This window comes from Agelaius tricolor, unplaced genomic scaffold (genome assembly GCF_023055355.1).
Source record: "Agelaius tricolor isolate 1412-34295 unplaced genomic scaffold, bAgeTri1.0.p SCAF_2, whole genome shotgun sequence".
Classification (NCBI taxonomy): domain Eukaryota; kingdom Metazoa; phylum Chordata; class Aves; order Passeriformes; family Icteridae; genus Agelaius; species Agelaius tricolor.
In genome coordinates, this window is record NW_027269262.1 from 2,703,125 (window position 1) to 2,720,217 (window position 17,093).

A 17,093-nucleotide genomic window follows, 5' to 3' on the forward strand; every position below is an offset into this window, starting at 1 on the left:
TTATTAATGTCCTTTATTATGTATATATGTGAAGACCACTGAATAAGTAGGGAAAAACTACTGAAAATAGGACAAGATACAACTCATTCTGGAAAGATGTTTATTTTCTTTCCTTTGTATTCAAGTTTCATTATCTACAGGCAAACTGTTCATGGGCAGTGGAAGGTCAAGTACACTGTGACACAGCATCAGTGCCTGTCATGGCCTTGATTCTGGCATATGCCACCTGAGGGTATTTTGGAACATGTTTTTTTACATTTTACACCTGCACATCTCTCCCACACTCAGGTTCTGCAGCCCCTCAATCTGTTTCTTGATAATTTTCTTCAGATTGTGACAGTCTGTTTTTCCATAGATAAACACTATTTCTTCTGAGTGAATCACTCATATATACATAAAGTTTCTGAAATCCAATAAATTGTTTTCCTTTTGTAGTGGGTCTTCTCTTAATAGACTTTAAAAGACGTATTTTAAACTAAATCCAAAATGTGCCCAGCAGTTCAAAGACTTAATAAGAACAGTGTAAAGTTAGTGAAGTCCTAAGAATTGATTAGGACAAACATTACCTGGTACACAAATTTAAATAAGTCATTCAGGGTTACCTTACATGGTTTATATAATTTCAATTCTACTGTTTTGTAGAATTATTAATAGGTTTAGGATATTTCTAGGGTACTTACAAGGTTAATATCTCAGCAATTTAAAGTTCAAGCCACAACTAGATAACATACTTAATGGCAGCAAAGCTTCAAACGAATTTCTTGCAACATTAGCTGCATTTAAAAGTATAATCTTATGCTGCTTCCTCTTGTTCAGCAGCATTTCAGAATAATTGAAGAGACCATGTATTTACAGTGGAGAAAATAGGATACACTATTAACACTGCTTATGATGCTTATCATTATTTAGATGCAAAGTCTGAAAAAATATTGACCAAATAATGTTCTAAATGTATTCTCATTAAATAGGAAACATCAGCAGAAGAACCCATCAGCACCTGCTTATATTTTTAAAAAATACTTGAAGAAATAGATTCAAGTTTAGTCAGTGTTCTTAAAGATTATATGTCCATTTTTTAAAATGGACAATTCATCTAAGGCACTGTCTACTGCATTTACTTGAAAAGAATCCTCGTGGATTCGGTGAGAATTGACTGAAACTGGCTGAGGTTTTTGTCTTTGCTTTTGGCTTTAGCTGGTGATTTGTTTCTTGGGGTATTTACTTGTTTATTTATTTAAATAGGAGCTGAGCATTCAGATTCCCATTTAAATTCTATCAAGCCTGGTGCTCGAACATGACAGTTGATACCTAATTCTCATCACCCAACTTAGGAGAGTTTCACTGTTAACATCGAGAACATTAGTGCATTCACCATCCACTCTTTAGAAAATCTTAATCAAAAGCTTACTCCTTAAAGGCAGCTAATGTTTCAGGAAATCTCATTGGAGCTCTGCTCTCCTTAAGTACATTATCTAGCTGCAGTACAGCCTTAAAAGGTTAAGATGTTAACCTTGGCTTTACACTACAGAAACTGTTCTACAAATACTGATAGTGTAATACTGGGTTTTCTTAAAACAAGGAGGGGATGAAGCAAGCAACTTTTGGACTTTAAAAGAGTGGTAGAAGTACTTCAAAAAGAATCTTTTCTAAAAATAAAGCATGGCTTAAGTTTGTCCTTTGAATAATCCTGACATGTTTGTACTACGGTGGTTTGGGAAGCACATAAAGTGCTTATAACTATCCCATGCAGGTGTACATTGAGTATGAGCCTAATTATTTACTTTTCTGTTTAGTGGTGGCCAAACATGTCTCAAGTGTTGCCCTGAATCATGGCCTAAGTGCATAACTTCAGTAATCTACTTTTGCCCAGTCATTATATGCAGATTGTGAAGACTTGACACGTATGACTAGTACATAATGAGCATTATCCAAACTTCTAAAGAAGGGCTCTCTGTGTATAACATATTCAGGACTGACTGCTGGGTTTGGTGTTTTGTGTCTGCGGCTTTCAGTCTATTTCGAGTGAAAATATGTAATTCCAGGCCACTCTTCTAATACATCACAGTCATTTTCTGCACTTTACTTGTTTTTCTCTCCATTTTTCCCACAAAATAAAACATCATTACAGCAGGTTTAAAGTGCACTTTAGTGCCTGCAATCTTCCCATGCTATTCTTTAATATTTCATCATTAAATAGCAAAATAACCTGATATGATCCTAATTTAGTGCCAATTACACTGCATTGATCAAAGTGACCTTTTCATACTGGAGCACAAAAATCAATCCCGCTGCACAACAAATGTCAGGGGGATGAGAGCAACATATAATCTGTGACAATCAAAACATTACTTACAAATGAAATCACCAATGACCTGCATGCCAAGGCAATTTCTGCATAATGTGCACTGGTTTTATTTGCAGCTTTTGTTGGGATTTTTTTGTCTTGTTTTGTTCCCCACTGTCTGCTGCCAGACATAGTTGTGCTATTTCACAGTTTCACTGACAGCACTGAAAATGGTTGAAGCTCTATGATTGATATAAAAATAATCACACAAAGTGACTATAACCCATAATGCCTCTTTGATGTTCAGTAAAGTGTAATTTTCTGGAGATCCAAAATTCAGACTGTCTTCTAACAATGTTCCTGTGACGTATTTGGTGGTATTTCAAAATGTAGCCAAATTGACTAGGTCAGCCATAAGCAGGGGAGTGGAAAGGAACTGCTCAGGGATCCTCACTGTTCTGCCTTCAGTCAGTGACCCACAAGCCACAGTTTGACATAGATATTAGATCTGCAAAGTTAATGACAACATTGCAGTGACATTAATGATGTTTGTACTTTACCCATTATGTCCATGTCAGTTTTAGGGTTCAAATGGGGAGGCATTTGGCTGCGCAGGCAGTATCATCTACCAGCCGTAGCTAGAAGCCCCCTGACCTATCTAGATCTGTAATTCAAAAGAGAAAATTGATTTTAGGTAACTTTTCAGGATTGGTTTTCTTAATCATATAATAAAAGTATCTAAATTTTAACTTGCTTTGTGTTTTGCTCATAATTAATCAGGGATGACCCATCCAGTGAAAAAATTCTTTACCCACAACCAAGACAATTTAAATTGATTTGTGAATCTTCAACTCATGAATCAAAGCTAGTAACAATGTAGTTAAAATCATGTTGTTAAAATCTGCACTTTTCACCTATTCCACTGGTGTGAGCATGCCACAAGACCAGAAGATCTGAATCTGTGTGTAAACTATGTCCTCTTCAAGCATGTAGACTGTTGAGGTTTTTGGGTCTTCAAGCATGTAGACTTCCAGCATGTAAACTGCTGAGGTCTTCTTCAAGCATTTAGTTCTACAGAAACAGCTGGGTCTCTGCAAGATAAAAATCCATCTCCTCCAGTACTCAGGTAAGACCTGCAGGATTTGAGAGCTGAGATCTGCCAGTGGCAGTTTGTCAGCTCTTGGCTGAGGAATTTAATCTTTTTGTGTATTAGTTGCTTTCCTGAAACTTAGATGTGGTATTTATACTTCACTCTTAGATTTTGTCTTTTTAGATGTAAGCTGGATGCTCCTAGATGATAGGTTAATGAGCAGACCCTGTTTTAGAGACAGCTGTGTCATGGCCTTGTTCAAGATAAGGAGTGGGATCTTGAAATGCATTCAGTCAAATTGTTTGAAAATGTTTCACTCTATTTTGCAAACATACTTGGTAAAGGATTATTCTCAAAGAATTGAGGTAATTCTCAAGGGTTGGGTTTTTTGTTTGTTTGTTTTGTTTGTTTTGTTTTGTTCTGTAGCTGTTCTCTAGAGAAAAAGTGTTCTGATTGAAATAATTTATCCATAAGAAAAATCTCCAAGGCCTGGATATTTTCCCTGCTCATGCACACTAATCTGCTAATCAACCAAGAATGAGAGAGCATGGGAAAACCTAACTCTTAATATCAGTCTCAAAAGTGCTTGTTCTTCCAGATGCTTTAACTTCAGATCCAAAATAGACAAAAAAAAAGAATAATTAGGGGGAGAGATTCTCAGGGTTTTATCATCCCTATTACTGTTCTGGGGGTCACAAAACATTGCCTTTTATAGCACTTCACTGATAATGAGACTGAACAATCTCAGATAGGAATATCTAAAAAAGGGAAGCTAGCTATGCTTTCTGCCTCAGAGATGAATGAATGAAACCTTTGGTGCAGCACTTGAGATCCTTGAGGGCCTCTGCATCAAGGTTAAAGAGCCCTTTTGGGTCCTAAAGAAAAAACTACAATCTTGGGGAGTTCACATGCATTTGCTATTTTTTCCTTGCTTTCAGTAGCTTTTGCTAGAGATACGGTCTGTGTTTTACTCACCAGGCTGATTAAAGCTCAGTTCTTTCTCATGACCATATAACAAGAATATCTCTCTTTCTAGAAAGTCCATTAGCAAACATGATTTATGACTGACAATTCCACATCTCTGTATGTAGCTCTGGTAAGAACTAAATAATATTCAAGATCTGGTTATGAACCAAATCCCATTCATTTCACGCTGATGCAGAATTAGTTTCAGACTAATGTAAAGGAACAGTATGGGCAGACTGTTAAGGTGACTCCTTTATTTTGAACATATTCTTCAGTGCAATTTGCAGCTTAACAGCTTCACTATAAATGATGTGATTAAGTTTTATACATATCTGTATATTTGATGTATTTACCCAAATGCAGCTGTCATTTTGTATCCTGTTTCAAGTGTTTAGAACTAAATTAGTTGTTTGGAGTAATCACAATTTGCAAAGACAATTTTTTTCATTGTTAAGCTGTAATGCAAATCTGAACTGATAAAATAAGGATGACTATATAGATCTGGACAAAGCAATTTTTTTCCATCATAGTAGGAGATTGTAAAATTTATTCACCATTAAAGAATCAGTTGAACAGATCCACTAATTCATCATTTCTGGCAGACATAGACAATGTAATCATTTGCATCACCACATCCAAAATATCCATTCAAAATAGCTGCCCCAACTCAACTTCTAGCATGTCCAGCTCATTCTTTAAAAGTAAAGTTGCTGCTTTCTTTCAGCATTTTACTGTGAGGCAGGACTGCAAATGGGAGACTATAGGTCTGCTGTAACCAAAATCTGTGTTTTGGCTGATTACAGCATTTTAATAATTATTGATTTGTTACATTTGTTTTGACTTTTTTACATTATAGAATTATAAATAGGGATATAATTTATAATGGACCATATAGGTCTCAGTATAAAATACATGGTATTTATTGAATAAAAGAATATTATATTTATAAGTCTTAATTTATGGCCTAAAATATAGACAGTAGGTGTCTCAGGTAGAAAGAACCTTTCATCTCATATGAAATATGAAGAAAAGTACCAAAAGAAGAAGAAAAAGTTTACGATTGACCTATCAATAACCTGTAAACCTTATCTAGAGGTTTAGGATCTTCAGTTTGTTGTGCCATGCATGCCACATGATTACTCATCACTGAAATGTAGGACAAACTGAATTTAGACAACAGTTTAGGGCTAACTCTGAAGTCAGTGCTAAAAAGAGGAAATGCATCAGATAACTCTTTAAATAACAAGCCAATGAATGACATTCAATTACTTTTTTTACGTATCAAATGAACATATATGACTGTTAGACTTTAATACACTATGTAACCTACTTTAAAACTCAACCAAGCTTTGAAATATTTAAGCCATAGACTGTCAGGGCTGCATTCCATTTTCTTGGGCAAGACATTACCAGTGTGCTGGATAATGCTATCTCTAAAGCTTTTATGTTTTAGCATAAGAGGTAGTTAGAATTATTAGGTTTCTATTGATTCTGAATGCCACAATTTCTATGAACATCCGATTTCTTTCTTATCTGTATTTTTTTAGATCTATATGTCCAAATTGCATTCAGAAATGTAATCCTCAGACACTAGAGAAAACTAATCATTTGTCTACTCCAGTTATAAATCATACCTTATTAGAGAAAATCAAATTTTCTGTGATCCCAGAACAGAAAATTATGAACTTAATTCCTTACAAATTGCAGAGGAGATAATATCCGATAATCCATTAAGCACATCTCAATCAATATCTATCACTGTAATGTAAAGCACACTGATAAGGATATGTGTATTGCTGATTAAGAGTATCACTATAGTGGTAGTGTATACAAATTTCATAGAAGTGAAATTAATAGATTGCTAATGTATCAAGCAACTAATTTCATTCAAGCTCAACAGTGAGGTATTTTGCATGCTTCAGAATCTGAGCCAAAACTTAACACATGCAAGTTTTAAAATACAATAAATTAGTGTCTCACATGTAATGAAAGAAACTAACTTCACTTGAGAAAGTGTGTAGAAGCTTACAGTTAACATGATCCAGTCCAAATGTTGTGTGCTTAAGTGGAAAGATTCTCACCAACTTCACCAGGCTATATGGAAGTCTGGTATTACATCTTTCCTTAAAAAAAACCCCCAAAACACACAAATAGCATTTTAAAAATAAAGGATAGCTTTCACAGGAAATTAATAGGACCTGCCACACTTATACTTTGCTTTAAGCTTGTCTTGGAATGAGTTTTCTGCCTGTGTATTTATGCACTAGAAAATCCTAACTGACCTGGAGCAGATTAAGTGATTATAGTGTGCAATTCAACAAATTCCAGAAACACGTTTCAAGTCCCTGAGTCACTCACATGCTGTTCAACTGTTTATGCACTGTGAAAAGTGGCTGTATGACAAGCATGCAGAAGGAAACTATTCTTATCAAGACAGTAGGTAGTTTTGTGTGGCTTCTGCTAAACTGACCTCCTAACCTCCTATCCCAGCATATGTTCTAAATAGTTCTTAATGAACAACAAGTAAATCAAGGAAAAGAAGTAAGTCTTGCATACTTTCTATGTAAATCTTTTTTAAGGCTCAAAAATAATTATTCCTTCTTATGAGATATCACTTTTGTCAGTAAATTAGTGTTTCTGAGCACAGGTAAGCACATTTTGTTGGTAAATCTAAAGGAAATGTTAATTATATGAAAATATTTCTTCTTTTCAAGACAAAGGGGTGGCACTTGAAGCCTCTCCTATTCTATCACACAAAGTCTTCTTCCAGTCTGAACAGAGCAAGCAATTCTAGGAGTTCCATTTGTTTAAGAAAATAGGTCTAAATTGATTAAACTAATCATTTTATTCTAACTGCTCTTTTTAAAGACAACTGCTGATTGCATGCCCCTTTTGTAGCTGTAGCTGAGCCTGAGATGGTACAAAATAACCATCTTGCCAGTTGTCACAACTATTTGCTCATTCTTTAATTAAACATAATATATAAAACCGTATAATTTACATCTAATTGGGAAACATCTTCTTCAGTCAGAAGGCATATAGTCTGATGGCATAAGTAGAAGCTTGGGTGTCAACAGGTCTGAGCTACTGTCCAACTAGAGAATCACAGCTGGCCTGGCAAAGATTTCTTAATCTTCACATTTAAAAATCTCATTTATTTACAAAGGATAATTTCAGTTAACCATTGACTTCATGAGTATGCTGTGAGAGCTGGTGTATTGCAGACCTTAAAATAGGAAAAAAAATTATCACTGACTTGCAGGAGCAGTATACTGTGATAACAGCAAGGCTGTGGTTAAATAAAGCAAAAAAAGGACTGTAACTGCAGGTTTGTCTTAAAAAAAAACACTAAACAGAATAAAACCCTGTTTCAAAGTCATGTTCTGGTTTGCCACAGAGTTTAATGTTGTTGAGGAGTTGAATTGTAAATATAATAATCAAACTCCATTAAATAACAGGAGCGGGTTTATCCAAGGAGAGATTGGGAGCCAGCCAGACATCACAACAATGCTTGGTAGAAGAGAGGCATGGGATTGAAGAAGTCCTCTCCACACAGGCTGAACACAAAGGAAAGCAGCTTTGTGGAGTAGGACCCGAGAGTCCTGGTGGACAACAATCTGTCCATGCGCCAGCAGTGCCCTGGTGGCCAAGAAAGCCAAAGGGATCCTGGGGTGCATTAGGAAAAGCATTGCCAGCAGATCAAGGGAGGTGATCCTGACGCTCTGCTCAGCCCTGGTGAGGCCATACCTGGAGTGCTGTTGAGGCCATACCTGGAGTGTCCAGTTCTGGGCTCCTCAGGACAGACATGGAGCTGTTGGATGGAGGGCAGTGGAGGCTCCAGTGGAGGACAACAAATATGATCAAGGGACTGGAGAATCCTCTTATGAGGAAAGGCTGAGGGAGCTGGGCATGTTCAGCCTCAAGAAGAGGTGACGGAGAGGGGACCTCTCTGTCAGTGCCTATCACTGTCTGAAGGGAGGGTGCCAAGAAGATGACCCAGGCTCTTCACAGGACAAGAACAAATGGCCAGAAACTGATGCACAGGAAGTTCCGCCTGCATATGAGGAAAACTTCTTTACTGTAAACTGGCACATATGTTATTTAGTTCAGTTCTAAAACCAACCATTTTACCAAAGGCTACAGCTTTTGTATCTTGCAGCAGAAATCAAATGCTAACAAAACATCATTTAGTGTAACAGGCTGATTTTTTTTAGATATTCAGTATACATTCAAAACTTTATATTGTCTTGAAATCTCACACTGCTCTTTAAAGTATCTCCTTTTTCCTCAGAAAGACTCAAAAGGAGGAACCTTTAGAAGCAAAGGAACAATCTATTATTATTCATGATCTGGTATACCTATTATCAGCAGTGCATTTAACTGAACAGGCCAGCATCCATGCTGCAGTCTAAGTTAATCTCTTCCTTTTCTGATTGAGAGCTCTTTTTCTAAAACAAAGCAAAAAGCATTAAGGTAAAATATGCCCGAAGGTCCTTTTATTGCATACAAAAATTAACCAGGACCTTTTTCCCACACATGGGAATACATATGCTGTTAAATTTAAAACAATGAAAATGACTGCTTATGTAATGACAGGGAAGTGGCACCTGTATTTTTGGGGATAATGCCTTTCTCATCATTAGACTAAAGGTTTATCAGCCATGAAATTTTTAGATTTTTCTCTTTTTTTTGGCACAACACACATCATGGTTTTTACATGCTTTGGTCTCCAAATACACTCTTTCCTGGGGAATTTTCTGCAGCCAAGGAAAATTTGTCACAATCTGGTAAAACCTCTTTTATGCACAAGAGTTTTATGAGCTACACCATTCACTGCTATCCACAGGGAATTCAGAAGTGCCATAGAAACAGAATCTTCTCCATACACCACGCCCTGCCTACACAGAAAATTAAACATTACATAAAGCACATATAAAGTTAGGCAATTAGAAGACCTTTACGCCCTGCAGCTTGATCCTGTGTTATCCTCCATGCCATAGTTTGAATCAATACTATTACTAACTTTACTTTGTGTGCCCATATTATGCACATTCAAGCCCCAATACACTGGAAGTTGCTAAAATTCTGACTAGTAAAAGTTGCAGGTTGCCAAACCAGCACACCATTCTCTGTTGCTTTAGGACATGAAATAAAATGATGCAGACACTGGACTCTCCAAGGTAAAAAAGAGGGCAGCTTAATTTCTGACTCCAGCATTTATAGATTTCTAAAAGTGACAGTGGATTGGAAGATGACAGTGCTATTTCTCCAATGACACTGAACAAACCAACAGTCCATCAAATTTCTCCTCCTCCATAAAAGAATGTAAAACAAGAAGATATTTACATAAAGTATGTGATAATGTTTGTTACAAGAATGTAAACATCAGAAGGCTTAGAAGAACTTAAAAAAACAGGGCAACGATTCTCCTTTGAACAGGTCATCAGGCCTTTGATCCCTGTCCAAGCAGGAGCTTCACCTTTTGCTGGCGACAAGTTCCAATGCTGAAGGAACAGGACTGAACAGCAGACAGAATATGACTTAGCCAATGATATCATTGTTGCACTAAACCCTCATTTTGTATTTCATACTCCACTCCTGTACTCTTGCTGCAGATAGCTGTGGATTAAAGCTGGAGAACACAGGAATGCTGGCACAACCAAAAATCAGCATTCACAAAGAGATATATAATACACCGTAGACTGAATCAATAACCTGAACAGAATCAGAAAGAAAACAATAAGGAAAAATACCCTTATTCAGGTTATGACCATCAGGAGCTTAAATGATAGTTTTTGCTTAGTCCATTAAGGAGCACTCTTCACATCTCACCCTAGATCACAGGTTGTCACCTTTCCAACTCATACCTTGGGATCAGCTGATTTCTTCCAAGGAGTCCTTGAAATATAGCTGTCACAAACAACCACTGTGTAATGGATGGTACAAAAGCAACACAAGCTGTTGGATGTTATGCAACTCACTGCCACTGGGCACTTTTTGGGGGCACTTTGCCACACCTCCCAGCAGTGAGAACCATCATACAAGGGCTGGGGAGAGAGGAGCCATGTTCAGCTCAGGCTACATCCACATTTGTTCAGCCTGCTTGCAGATGGCAGTTCAGGCAACCATGCAAGCTGGAAGTTATTTTTGCTGTGTTCTGCATCTACAAATACCTTCCTCATATAAAAATAACACAAGATCTCAGGTTCCCTTTTAATTGAATGACTTCAGGTTTACACTCTATTTTCTCCAGTTTTCCTCTTTGTAAGAGACACTCACTCTTCATAAAATTTGCAAGTAAAAGTCATTTCCTATTTACAGATTTCTAAAGTAAAGGATTTGAGGAAAAAGTCAAGCATTATTAAACTCTTGCTTTAAAAAACCCCATTGATCATTTGTTTTAATGCCAGCACAAGTTTTATATAAAACCTACCTTTCATTTATGGGAAAAATAATATTTTTTCTTGATATTTAATACATACATTATTAGATTCATGTATTTATTGATTAAATTGATCCATCAGATCATCTGTGAATGTCTTTTCAGTAACATATCCATTTTTACACCTCTTGATTCAAAATGGATTCACAAGTTTTAAATGAAAATTCTGGTGAAAATGCACCTTTATCAACACAGAGAAATCAACAGACCAGCAGGGTTTCACCTGGAAAACCTGGCTTCAAGTCAGGCTTTGCAGAAGTCAGACAAGAAATCCGATTTTATCCAAGTGTCCAAAGCCCTATCTCCAATGAATGAGCAAGTTTCTTTTTCTCTTCCAGAAATGCTTGACCCCAGACAGTTTTGAAATGCAGGAAAAAATAGGTATGCCTTAAGCATTTATTATTGCCTTGTAGAAGCAACACATGAAACCTCCAGAACAGTGAAACATCAGAAATTTTTAAATTTCTGATTAGATATGTTGAAGTTAATAGATAACTAATATTTTCTTAAAAACAGTATGAAATTCATTATTGATATTTCCATTCTTTCTGGTTTGTTCCTAGAAATAAAAATAGAATTAATAACTACTATGATGATGGAGAATAGAAAACCTAAATGCAATGTTACAGAACATATGTAATAAACTGACAATTTTGCATTAACTTTTATATTTTGGAGTATAGAAATCATTGTGAAAGCCTATATTATACTGCCATGATCTCAGAGCCTAAAGCATTCCATAAAATTGTTCTGGAGATCTTTGTATTGCAAGATATGGAGAGTATGGAACTAAAAATACATTAATAAAAATCGACATTTTCTCAACTATACAAATTAGGTTTTGGCAAGGTAAATGAAAAATAAAAGTGGAAAGGAGAAAGAAATGTTATTCAAACCTTTTGGTGAGTAAGAATAGGTGTGACTGAATTAAATACACTATAACCTATGTGAATAATATACTCCATCAGTCTCAGGGCTCCAGGTGAGTCAGTGGGATGATACATGTTGATGCCAACTGATGTCACTAATTCACCAATCTATTAAAATTAGAATATTACATTCTTAAAAATCATCTCTTGAATGTGGGCCAAACCCAGGACATGGCTTAAATAGAAGCACAGCATAGTTTGGAAGACAATCTCGCTTTAGCCTGAAAATATCTCTCCAGCCTATCTGTTGTAATTAAGTGCTGGTGGTCACCAGACAGCATACATTTCCTTTGACAGAAAAGCCCAAGATTTAGCACAGCAGTAAGCCTGAGTGTGGTAACCTGAGCCGAGTAACAAGGGAAGATATATTGAGAATGAAGCACAGCAGAGAGCAAAATCATGAAATTCACTTCTCACCGTCTTTACAACCTGTAGAGAGAGCCACACATCCGACAGGGAGCCAACCCTTCCCCAGGGGGTGGGTGCCAAGCCCTGTCCCTACCCACCCTCCCCGGGCTGGTGCACCTGCCGGCTGTGCTGGCCAGGTCCAGCTGAATGCCTGCTGCCTGCAGGGACGCCAGGATCAGGGGAATTAGTTCTGCTTGCCTTGGGAGGCCAGCCCAGCCACCACGGTTTCTATTCATACTCCCCTCCACCACTCAAGCTCAACTGGAACCATTTAGTACCCACATTGTTCTGTGGTTTTTATTTGTTTCCTTCCACTCAAGCACATGTTAGAAAAGGCGACCCCCCAGCAATCTTTTTTTTTCCCCCCTTTTCACATGACTAAGCAATTATCTTCTTCCTAATCAAAGAGACAGATGAAAAGAGTTTATTAATAAAAGTTCCCCTTCAGGAAGATTGGAAATGAATGATTAGTAAAATACACCCAATTTTACTTATAGACCCCCCTCATAGACAGGCATCTGTGTAGGGTAGGGATGCCAGAATAGTGGTGGGGATTCAGGCATCTGGAAGCTGTTTGCGATATGGATTAGAAGGAGGCACATAGATACTGCCTCCAGTCACAAAAGCTTGCTCTGTGGAGGGGGAAAAAAAATATGCTGCTTGTTTACAGTGCTACTTTTTCCCTTTGCTTGTTATCTGTTCTATTTCTTCCCTCTCTCCTCTCTCCCCACACCATTCATGAGCAATTATGTCTGCACCGATATGCCAGCTGGTGGGGCCTGTTTGCCATACCCACCACACCAGCATCTAGGAAAATGTGAGAAGGAGACGGGAGCTGGGCAAACAACACGGCATTGTGCTTGGGACCAGGGCATTATCTGCTCCCTGTTGCCAGGGAATGGGGAAAACAGCTCCTGCACAGAGGAGAGCAGACCAAAGATAGTCACGTCTTCAGCCTGCCGTGTACCCACAGTGTATTTAAAACAGTGGTAAATCACTGACACAAAAACTCCAAGGGGCTTTAATAAAGAGCTGAATATTTAAGCAAGTTTAGAAAGAGTGGTGCTTTCCAGACAGATCTAGTTTTACCAGCGTGAGTCTGAGATGGTCTCAATATTTACAAGCATTAAACCATCGTAAAAAATCATGTGTAACCTGAGAAGCATTCTAGTGAATAAGTCCATCATACTTGTCTTATGAAATAAATATTAAACGCACTCAAAGATGCTACTTTTAAATCTCTCTAGCAATAGGCTTTTCTGATGCTTTCTATTGGTTAAGTTAAAATTTTAGTCTCAAAATCAATAAGTAAAGTATAAGATAAGGCTGCTTAAATTCTACATCGTACATTAGAACTGAAATTAAGAGAATATCCCACCTGAGTGTGAGGGGGCTTGGGATCAGGGTTTTAGGCCTTCTATTCATCCAGTTTTTTTTCAATCAGAAGAAACAAAATCCAAGCCCTTAACTACTTCAAAAATGTCAAAGAAAAAATTTTTTAATGAAATTATTATTTTAGACAGGGTTGCTTTTAAATTCAGATTCTCATCCTGCATTTCAAAGAAGATAAAATTTCTCCCCTCTCACATCTCATTTGGAAGAAATTGCTTTCTGAAGCAAGGGCATTTCTTTAACTCATTTTTTCAACAGAAATAAAATTAAGCATTAAGCAGCATCTCAAATTCAACTTTTTCCTAGGAGCTTCTCTAAAAAATGCATCTAAGAGATGACAGAAAATATAGCTGAGGAAAACAGATTTTTGTGCAAGCATCTTTCTGAATTTGTCAGCATTTTTGATTATTTGAGAAAGAAAAAACAAAATTAATTGGAAGACTACTAAAAAATAATTCAAACTTCTCCACATAATTACAATTACAGCAGCATCACAGTAAGACTGTACTATTGTTAATACAGTAAATAAGGCAGGCTATTGCAGTAAATCCAAAATTATTAGATTTAAACTCTTGACAATGGATATTCATTTTAGACCTACTGGATTGTATTAGATATATATTTTAAGCCTCTTAAATGCTTACATATTAGAGGTATAGGGAATCTCTGCTTTTAGAGGAAGGACTGCAGAAAAAACCCATACCTTGTAAACAACATTCTTAATGCCATTTATGTGTGTCACTTTACAGAAAAAAATATTTAAAATTATATACATTTATTTCCACAGAACAAAATGATGAACAAGACCAGTGCTCTACAGGTTTCCTTAGGATGGATTTAAGATGATCCTATGACAGACAAGTAGAGTGGATTTCACTGGCCACTTCTCATTAGTGCCAGCAAAGTTTTAAATAATACCCCACTATCACACAATCCATATCTGTTAATATTTAGAGAATTCTTTACATAGTACTAGTAGGCTTGTTTATATCATATTTCCATTACAGTAACAATTTACCTATGCAAGTCTTAAAACAGAAAATCACAACTTATTTAAAACTGTCTAAAACCAAATATTTTTCTATCTACATAAATTATCTATAACAGACTCAATACATTATGCTGCATCTTCCCAGATGCAGACATCATGTACATTGTTTCTTAAAACAAAGTACCTAGTCTCTTCCTTTCTCTTCTTGCAAGTGATGTAAAGTTAAACCCCTCCTTTAACTGGAAAAAAAAAAAGACGTAGTGCCCAACAAGAGCCACACTTTCAAGTTGATACCACTATGGAAAACTTCACAGTTAAAGGAAAAAAGAAAAACATTGTCTCTGTAGGTCATCACTGTCCAGGTTCCCATGAGGAAGTCCTTGGGGAAGGCAGAATAGCCTGAGGTTTGTGGTGGTGTTTTTGGTGCTGTTAACATTAAAATATATTTCTGTTTCAGAATGGGTCAAATAATGACAGGTTTGTAAAATGCAAGATATCTGACAATATTCAAAATTGTTCAGGCACCTCTGACAATCCCACCTTCCTTATGCTTTGTCTGCATTCAATGCCTACACCAAGGAGATTTCCGTGAACACTGTTTAAAGAGCAATTAACAGCTAAGAAACCAGACCTTTTTTTCCTGAAGAAGAATTGTATCTACAAAAGAAAACAATGCAATGGTTGGAACTATTGAAGATAATATTTACTTTCACATTGAAAATATGTTTAGGTTTTGTCTTTGTGGGCATTTCACAAATAATATAGAAGCTTTATAAAATGAGAGAAATTTTTTAATGGAACATCCACTTTACAATTCTTGTGTTTGTTAAGCCATATTGCCTTACCTTTTCAGAACTGTACTGATAAAGTAATTTTTAGGAGTGATTTATATTATAGCTGAAAACATTTATATTATTCATTAGAACCATCTAGCTAAGACATTAACAGAAAATTGAATATAATATTGCAATTTTATTCTTTCTTTAAATATAAGTTCTATATTCAGTATGTATCATGGCTAGATGTGGAAAAAAGTATTTTTTGTACATTTTCACTTCTCTTTAATTCCTTGATGCCTGGTTTAGACATACTATGTAAATTTGGACACATGCAGCTGTGCACATATGTTTAAGGATTCAGACTTAAATGCATGATTGTGATATAACCATATGCAATACATTCATATATTTTTGACATGCTCCCAAGCAGTTGATTTTGTGTATTTATGTAGGAAATAGAGTATTTGTTTGCATTTTGTGTATTTATGTAGGAAATAGAGTATTTGTTTGCATGTTCCTTTCCATTAAACAAAGGCTCTATGATTTTGTCGAACTGCTGTTAAAGGATAACACGTATATATGACTTAAAATTGCACATGTAAATGGCCACATACAATTCTGGCCTTCTAGGAAAAAACATAGAATTAATGTGCCTCATTAAGTACATAACTTCTATATCAAAAAAAGCCCCTGCTTCTTTATGTATTGCCATTATATCTTTAATATTTCCAGAAAACTAAAAAAATGTTTTTTCTATCTTGTTAGATAGAAATGTTGTATGTCTAATGACATTTTTTAATCAAAGTCTCAAGCAAAACCCCATGGACTTGATGTGAGTGATGTAAGTGCAGTTGAAACAGCTGAACAGGCGATGATACAGCCTGCTCCACCATAGAGAAAGATATTTAACTAAACAAATCACTAACATCAATGATTATCAATCCTTTAAAAAAGAAATAAAGAGAGAAAAAGAGAGAGAAAGAAAAGAAAGAAAAGAAAGAAGGAAAGAGAAAGAAAGAAAGAAAGAAAGAAAGAAAGAAAGAAAGAAAGAAAGAAAGAAAGAACCCAAAAGAGAAAAAGTTTCTGAAATTAGGCTTAACATCCAGATACACTGAGGTGTTTATATGTATGCATGTAAGTGTGTGATCCATACATGTCCCTACCTGCATCTATGTGCAATATGTACAAATTTTATTTTTTCTATCTTGACACAGTTTTGTCTGGAGATTTGCAGTTTCTGTTCAAGGGGAGTACAAGTGAAGATCTTTGAAGAGGTACATATTTTCCTCTGGTGTGGTTGGCCTGCAACCTCTGTTCTGATCCTCCCTTCTATAAACAATCCTCTCATGATGATATGTTCGTCCTCTTCCACAAGTGGATAAACTGGATTCTCCCAAAGGCAAAGAGGAGAAGCATAGGTATATTCTGTGGTAAAGACCTTTTGACTGAGAATTGATCTGCATTCTAATAACATCTTTTTCAGCTATGAAAGCCAACAAACAGTTTGCCTTATTTCTCATGAAATATCTAAATAAGATGAAACCTAGGCTATTTCCTTAATGTGTTAATGTCCAGATTTAAAAAATAAAAAATAAAATCCATGCTATTTCCTTAAAAAGTCTTGTTTAAAAAAATATTACTGTCATTATGTAACCTAACAGTTCTCTGTTTTCAAGTATGGTGATTAAGGAGAGAAACCCATCGGACTTTGCTTTCCCCTTCTCCCATGGTCATAAGCACAAAATTCCTTTAGATTCCTATGTTGCCTTCACATTAACCAGCATGCCCCCAGTGCCCAGAGCCCATGCTTTG

At 36.2% G+C, this 17,093-nt stretch overlaps 1 long non-coding RNA gene across 1 annotated transcript in view; it reads left to right on the forward strand.

Moving 5' to 3' along the window:
- Positions 1–16,737, forward strand: part of LOC139600460 (uncharacterized) — a 49,464-nt gene extending 32,727 nt beyond the window's left edge. The window contains exon 3 of the long non-coding RNA XR_011682552.1: positions 16,496–16,737. This is a non-coding gene — a long non-coding RNA (uncharacterized lncRNA). The remainder of the gene's footprint in view (positions 1–16,495) is intronic.
- Positions 16,738–17,093: the final 356 nt, after the last annotated feature.